Source organism: Triticum aestivum, chromosome 2D (genome assembly GCF_018294505.1).
Source record: "Triticum aestivum cultivar Chinese Spring chromosome 2D, IWGSC CS RefSeq v2.1, whole genome shotgun sequence".
Taxonomy (NCBI): domain Eukaryota; kingdom Viridiplantae; phylum Streptophyta; class Magnoliopsida; order Poales; family Poaceae; genus Triticum; species Triticum aestivum.
This window is the reverse complement of record NC_057799.1, coordinates 198177933-198186269: the sequence shown is the minus strand read 5'-3', so window position 1 is coordinate 198186269 and position 8337 is coordinate 198177933. Positions and strand designations below refer to the sequence as shown.

Here is an 8337-nt window from a genome sequence, read left to right as displayed (position 1 = left end):
TTATTGCTTTGTAGACTCATTTTACATTGAGAAGCGCTATGTGATGGTGATATATTATGTTACCCTATTTGCCTGTCTCCTCATTAATTACTTGTCACCTTACTATTTTTATTTATGTGACATCTATGTTACTATCTATGTTTCCCACTATGGTTAGCCTTAGGAAGCAACCATTGTTTCCTTCAAAAACAAAAATAATAAAAGAAAGCAGCTAATATTATAGAAGCACTGAAGCAGTTATCATGAAGCAATCAACTGAAGAAGGAAACTAAACAACCAGCAGGGCTTTAGTGGCAGACCGGACAACTAGAATTCCTCTCATTCTATGGTTCCTAATTAGTCTGATCGAAAGCAAATTATTACTCCCTCCGTCCCAGAATATAAGAACGTTTTTGATAGTATACTAGTGCTAAAACGTTTTTATATTTTGGGACAGAGGGAGTAGTAGTTTAATCTAAGGCAATATTTTCCTTTAGATTGATCGTAATCAGAAGTATCATGTATTAATATCATACATATGATACTAATGCATACTATGCTTGATCGAGTGACTTTGAAAAGCATAGTATGCATTAGTAAATAGGAAAGCTAAAAGAAACTTCACACGGATTTTCGCTCAAGATTTGACGAGTATAGCAATGATTTGGACTTAGCAAAACTATAAAGAAAGTTGAAGCTCAACAATTGTTTGTATAATAAAGAAGAAAATGTCAGATCAGTGTATAAATTCAGAATATCAGTAAATACTTTCATGGCTGCGTGCATCGTGCGTCAGCAGAGGGAGCTCGAATGAAGAAACAAGATAAAAGAAATGCCTGCTACTTCTCATCGAAGCAAGATAAAAGTTGAAGATCTGCGTTCGCCACGAAAGGTAGTCCGAATACTGAAGAAACATTGCAAAATACCGTCTCTGCTATCCTGCTATGCGGCCATTCTTCTCATTTACCTCATTTGTTTTGCATCTTCTTTGTTGGAGGAATTCGATAAGCACCCGTAGCGCAACGTCGACGTCCTCACTCCGCAGCAGCATCTCGGACACCTCCGCCGGTGTCACCTCCACCACCGAAAGCAGTTCCCGAATCTCCGGGAACAGCGCGTGGTCGTCGACCAGGTGGTAGTTCCCGGCCAGCGTCCTGAACGCCTCCCAGCCACAGTGGCCCATGTAGACGTGCATGTCCATGCGGCCCGGCCGTAGCAGCGCCCGGTCGAGGCGGTCCTTGTAGTTGGTGGTGAAGACGATGACGCGCTCCTCGCCGCATGTGGACCACAGGCCGTCGATGAAGTTGAGCAGCCCTGACAGCGTTATCTTGCGCTCGCGCTCCGGGGGGTATCCTCGTGCTCGGGCGTGGTCGTACTCGTCGTCCTCGTCGTCTGTGTAGGTCGCATGGGATACCTTGCGGTCTTCCCTGGACATGGTGTCGAAGCTGCAGTCAATGTCCTCGATGACGAGACTTGTTGGACATGTCGATGAGCAGCCGCTGCAGGTACGAGTTGTCGTACACCCCGGAGAGATCAAGGTCGTAGAGGTTGAACCGGAGGTAGTTGGCCATGGCGGCGACCAGGCTGGACTTGCCGGTTCCAGGTGGACCGTAGAGAAGGTACCCGCGCTTCCACGCCTTGCCGATCCGCCGGTAGTACTCCTTCCGCTTCAGGAACCGGTCGAGGTCGTCAATCACGGCCTGCTTGACGGACGGGTCCATGGCGAGCGTGTCGAACGTGGCCGGGTGGTGGTGGTTGATGCCTTTCCAACTCGAGCCCTGGTTGAGGAAGATCTTGAGCGCGCGGTCTCGTAACCGCAGCTCCTCCGCCGTGGACGTAATGAAGGGCACGTACTTGTGGAGCGCGGTCTCCGTGTGCTCCGCGTCAAAGCTGAGCTCCAGGCATTCCTTGCCCCTATTGTTGCCGTCGTTGCCGCCGCTCTCGATGGACGTCCACCGGAACTCCACGCCTTGGAAGGTATCGGTGGTGGAGCCCCCGTTCTCCATGCTCAGGAGCGTGCTGCAGCTGCCGCTCCCGTCCGGCTCCCTCTTGCGGGTGCGCGCGAGGCAGAGCCGGCTCATGGACTGCGGGTTGATCTTGGTGGCCAGGTACGTGAGCGCCGCGTCGAACAGGTCGTCCTCGTTGTACCCGCCGCCGAGCACGCGCCGGATGACGATGGCGTGGCGCTCCTTCTCGGGGGCGCTGAAGCGGGAGCGCACGAACGCGGCGCCCCAGCGCACCGCGGCGCGCAGCTCGTCGGGGAGGAGCTCCCGCGCCATGCCGCGCGCCAGCATGGCGTACGCGCTCACCGAGGCCGCAGTGGCGAGAGCCTTCTTGTACGCATCCACCACCGCTGCGCCCTCCGCCGACGACGCCATGCTTGTCTTTGGCAAGAAATCCACACAAGGACTATAATATATAGACAAATAAATCTCTTCCTGTTTCGCGTCCCCCCTTCTGTATTTATACTGCAGAAGAGTAAATAATCGGATCCAGTTTAACAGGTTCTACGCGGATACGACCTCTAAAATCTTTCCAAACTCAACACGAGCACGACACGGAAACAGCTCCACCAAGATCTCAATTTTCCAATATAAACATGGATTATAGCAAGATTTAAGGAACCGACTTATTGATTTTTGCAACAACAAAAAAAGAACCAACTTGTTTTTTTTCCTTTCTTTGGGATGAAACGAACCGACTTCAAATCGTAACACAGTCTAGCTGGACGGTTCACAAAGCACGCAACTGAGGACTGTACACGATTCAGGAAGCTCTTAGAGCATCCAAGCCCGACTCGGCAAATCCGGCCCTGAAACATCCGCGGACGCGTCCGTGGGCACTCACCGGGCACTCCTTAAAAAAAATGCAATCCATATCCGGACACCTCAATTACCATATCTTAAATTCATACAAACTTATGCAACTATATCGACGCACACGCATCGTCCGGCTATTCCATCACACTACACTAAACATGCCATCGGACTATCAAAATTTGGCATGTTTGGCTATGGTGGAGTTCATCCACTGCTGCCTTGCCCTTCCCCTTCCCGGGGCTCTTGCCATCCTTCTCCCGGAAGTACCGGTCGAAAACGCAGTACGGATCGAGCCGGATCTGCTCGTCGCTGGAGCTGTCCTCACCGTCGCAGTCCTCCTTCTCCTCCTTCGGTGGCAGTCCGGCCATGGCACGGACCGCCCAATTCTGCTCACGGGCGAGGACGCGCGTGTTCCTCCGCTGTCTTTTTTCACAATGCGGGCGCGGATGGCTTCCTCCTCTACGGCCGCCCGCGCCGCCGCTTCGGCCGCCTCCGCCACCGTCATTTCCGTCGCGAGACGGGCCTCGGCGGCCCTTATCCTCTCCTTCCCTAGACGGGCCACCTGTTCCCGAGGGGCCTCGTACTCTGCCCGACCGGTGATGGGAAATGAGAGGTGTTCCGGGCGGGACCACGAGGTCCAGCACCAGAGGACCCGAGCGCCCGATGAGCCGACGCTATGGCGTCGCGGCGGACGGATCCGTCCGTCGGCCGGGCACTGTCCTCCCGGGAGCGGTGGAGTGTAGTGCGGACTGCTATTGCCTCCTCCAACCCACACGAGACGACACCCCAGTCGACGGATCCGGACTGGTCGGAGTCCGATCCGCTGCCTGCCATGGCGGAGAAGGTCGCAAACCGCCGGAGGTGAACTCGGGTAGCGGAGGGGAGAAGTGGCTAGGGTTTGGTCCGGTGAGAGGATGGAGACGAATATAAGTGGGGTCGGGTGGGCCAGTATGGGTCGGATCCGACGTGGCGGGCGTGCCCGGGCGAGGCCTCCTATACGGCGCAGCACGCGCTGCCAAGGAAGCGGGCACGCACCCCCGCTCCCCTTCTAGGCCGACCCATGTGTGGCGGGGACGCCGCCTTTTTTTGTGTGTAGATGTTTCCTTTTCCTTTTTTTTTCCTTTTCTTGTTTTCAATAATTCGGGATATTAAAAGGTCCTAAATTTCGGAAAAGTTGCTAATTTTGAATTAAAAAAATCATGATTTCAAAAAAATATTCATGACTTAAAAAAGATGCTCGGTAATTCAAAAATTATTCATGAATTTGGCAAAATATGTTCACAAATTTAAAAAATGTTCGTGAAATTGAAAAATGTTCACAAAATTTGTAAAAACTGTACATGAAAACATTCGTGAAATTGAAAAATGTTCATGAATTTGTAAAAAATGTTCATGATTTGAAAAAGTTGACTAAAATTTTGAAAATGTTCATGATTCAAAAAATGTTCTTGATTTTAAAAAAAATTCGTGAATTCGAAAAAAATTCAAGACTTTAAAAAAATCACGATTTCAAAAAATTGTCTCAAATTTAAAAACTGCTCATGATTAAAAAAATGTTCATGAGTTTTAAAAAAGTTCAAGAATTTGAAAAAATGTTCATCATTTAAGAGAATATTCATAAAGTTCTAAAAAATGTTCACGATTTTGAAAAAATGTCCGTCAGTTATAGAAAAATGTTCATGGTTTCAAAAAAATGTACATGATTTAAGAGAATGTTCACAAATTTATCAGAACAAAACCATGATTCCAAAAAAATGTTCATCTTTGAAAAAAAATCATCATTACAAAAATAGTCTGAAATTTAATAATTGTTAATGATTCCAAAAAATGTTCATGAGATTTAAAAAATGGTCACGAATTTGAAAACATATTCATCATTTAAGAGAATGTTCATATTGTTCTAAAAAATGTTCACGATTTTGAGAAAATGTTCGTGAGTTATAAAAAAATGTTCATGGTTTCAAAAAAGTACATGATTTAAGAGAATGTTCACAAATTTGTCAAAACAAAACCATGATTTCCAAAAAATGTTCAGCTTTGAAAAAAAATTCACGTAAAAAAGATTTTCGTAAATTAAAAAAACAAGAATAAAAATGAAAACAGAACAACAGAAAAAAGAAAAAAAATGAAAACAGAAAAAAGATGAAAAATGGAAAATATAAAACAAAAAAAGGAAAAGAAAGAAAAAAGAGAAAAAACCCAGAAAAACCCGGGTTCAAGGAAGGTTCTGGAACCTTCCCAAAACCGCTTGTGTGGGAAACCCCGAAATGGGCTGGCCCATTGAAACAGTAGCGCCCGTGAAGGGGTTATGTGCTACGATGCTAGCCGGCGCGGTACGCGCCATATAGGAACTGCCTGCCTGGGCGCCCCATATCCGCTCCATATTTGGGCTGAATATGGGGGTGCCAGTCAGGCCGGGCGTTTGAGGGCCGTTTGAGGCGCCCGTCTGGGTACAAATTTCCTAACCGGGCAGCGACTGCGCGGCCTGCCCGGACGATTGAGACGGATTTAAGGGGTCTGGTTGTAGATGCTCTTATACCCTAAAAAAATCAGGAAGCTCTTGATCTGGGCTTGGCACTCGGAGGCTCGAAGGTTGGAGCAATATGGATCGCTGTTTTTCTTTTCTTTTTGCGAATATAGGAACCTTAGTCTGTTAAACTGGTGTCAATTGTTTTCTTCATAAACACCGTAGTAGTAATTGCGTAGGTGCATTGCACGTTAATATTTGACAATATATTAATCGCATTGCACACTAATACATATTTGAGAAGGATTTTCTTATCAAAGATTAGACAATATTGATATGCAATACAATGCATGTTAATATTAGGCAATATATTAATTATATTGCATATTAGTCTTGTACGTGCAATAATTTTAGTATTAGGCAATATATTAATTGCATTACAGATAGTATTTGAGAAGGATTTTCTTAGTATCAAAGATTAGGCAATATTAGTGTGCAGTGCAATGCACGTTAATATTAAGCAATGTGTTAATTGCATTACACATTAATTTTGTACGTGCAATGCACAACAATATTAGGCAATATATTAATTGCATTTGCATACTAATATTTGACGAGATCTTATTTATACGTGGCAAGGCGTGTGTGGGGTCATGGCAGAACATTGAATATGAACCTTTGGATTGGATGATAGACAACACAAAGCAATATCAACTCTTAGTTTTAATTTAGATGGATTAGATCGTACGGTGGAGTTGTTCTGGGTACAGGAATTTTGGTTTTAGAGCATCTCCAATGGCTCATGCATCTCTAGAATAACCGTCTTTTACGGGAAGTTGGGCAAATAAAAATCTCTCAAACAGTTCCCCTCTAGCCATTCTTCTGGTAAAATTGGCCCTTTCTTCCTGCAGGTTTATGAAAAGATCATCTTCCCATAAAGTTATTGCCACTTTGCGAGACTGTTGGAGAGGCTTCTCGCCCCAATATCCATAAACATCGGCGGAATGCCGCAACCCGCGCCGCCCGCCGCCATGCTGCCTCGCGCCCACACTTCGCCCATAACCACCGCACCGTGCTCGCGCTGTGTCGGGGATATACCCCGCGGTATGACCCAGCCTGAAGTATGACCTGGACGGGACTTGACGCCTCATTGGTAACCCGCCCGGACTGGGCGGTTCATTGGTGACCCGGTCAGTGGGTCAGACAAGCGACAAGGCCCAAGGCCCAGAAGGCGACTCATCGATAAACCGGCTGGACTTGGGGCTCATGCTATGGTATCCGGTGGGCCGGCTTGAGAGGAAAGTATTTCCCTTACAAGGGAAGCGAGATCTGGACTAGGATTCCACGTGTAATAGAAAGTAGACTAGTCCTAATCCTACTAGGACTCTACATGTAAGCCGCCCCTTCAACTTATATAAGGAGGGGCGGGGCACCCCAAGAGGGAGAAGTTTTAGACAGACAGATAAGTCTTAGACAAGATCAAAGTAGATGCTCTCGAGATAGAGGTAGCAAAACACCGCCCTTGTAACCGGGATCATCATCATCATCATCATCAATATCAGTCAAGCAGGAGTAGGCTTTTACCTCCACCGTGAGGGGCCGAAGTTGGGTTAAAAACACGTGTCTCTCGGTTCGGACCAACCCCGACAATCTACTACCTAGTTGTGATGGCCTTACAACCAAGTCATCACACTAGGACATCTGTCGTGACAAAACCACGACAGTTGACGCCTACCGTGGGGCCCACATATGATGATGTTATGTTCTTGGAGGGAGCCCTACCAGGAATTGAGAAGTTCTCCATCGACCGGATGAGGAATAGCTGCTACGGCAGTGTCTTGGTCTGATATGGGATCAAAACCAGAAAAGGAGTTCTGCGCCGCCGCCGGTGTAGGGCGTCAAGCAATCTGTCCGATTTAAAGAAAATTTGTTTTTTATGGAATTTGTAGTCATCGGGCGAGGCACTGGATCGATAAGCCATCTCGAAGACCGAAGCAGTGTGTCACCGCACAATACTCTTTTTTTTCTCGAATACGCATGAGTGTGCGTACTTTACTATAAAGAAGGAATGGGGTAAAGAGCCCCTCCGCGTGTAACATAATGTGGTTAATGGTATCTTCCTCTTGATCACATAGAGGGCATCTGTCTTGATGGTCAAGTCCTCGCCTAGCTAGTCGGTCAGAGGTCCAACACCGGTTGCGTGCTGCGAGCCAGATGAAGAAACGCCATTGCAAAGGTGCCTTGGCTTTCCAGGTGAACTCCGCCATTGACGCTACCTCACGTCCCCAGAACATTGCCTCATACGCAGACTTTGCAGAGCATTCACCATTCCTCTCCCATATCCAAGCGACAGAGTCCTGCTCGTCCTGCACTAGCTCCACATCCACCACCCTAATCCATAGCTTCATGTATTCATCTAACTCATCTGAAGACACCTCCGGCCCAATGTCCCTAGCCCATGAATGATCATGCATGGCTTGTGCAACAGTGCGGCTAGCTCAGGTCCGGCTCCTTACGGGTGTATATCAAAGGTGCAATATCCTTGATTCTCTCTCCATCTAGTCATTTGTCCTCCCAAAACAGCGTGTTATTGCCATTGCCTACTGTGGCGCGGATGGCCGCGTTACAAGTCTGAGAAGTGGCTGCCGGGACGTTGATCTTGAATTCAGCCCAGGGCCTGGTGCCGTCCGCTTTCTGTAACCAGGTCCAGCGGGCTTGTAGCGCAATGTTCATCCATTTGAGGTTCGGATCAAACAAAAAGGTCAGCGGATGAAAACATTGTTACAAGAAGAGGAGAGATTAAAAGGAAAAAAGATGAAGAGAAGGAAAGAGTCCATGACTTGAAGGAGGACCCGGATGTGGACTCGGATTCCGCCTTCGTCGGATTCGCCCTCACTCCAAGCCGTCTAAATAGATGCTCCCGAGATAGAGGTAGCGAAACACCGCCCTTGTAATCAAGAGCATCATCATCAATATCAATCAAGCAAGAGTAGGCTTTTACCTCGACCTTGAGGGGCCGAACCTGGGTAAAAAACACGCGTCTCTCGGTTCCGACCAACCCTGACAAGCTAC

The 8337-nt window shown here is 47.5% G+C and overlaps 1 pseudogene; it reads right to left on the bottom strand.

Annotated features, from left to right (window-relative positions):
- Window positions 1–654: 654 nt before the first annotated feature.
- Window positions 655–2507, bottom strand: LOC123049175 (AAA-ATPase At3g50940-like; annotated as a pseudogene).
- Between the last annotated feature and the right edge of the window lie 5830 nt (window positions 2508–8337).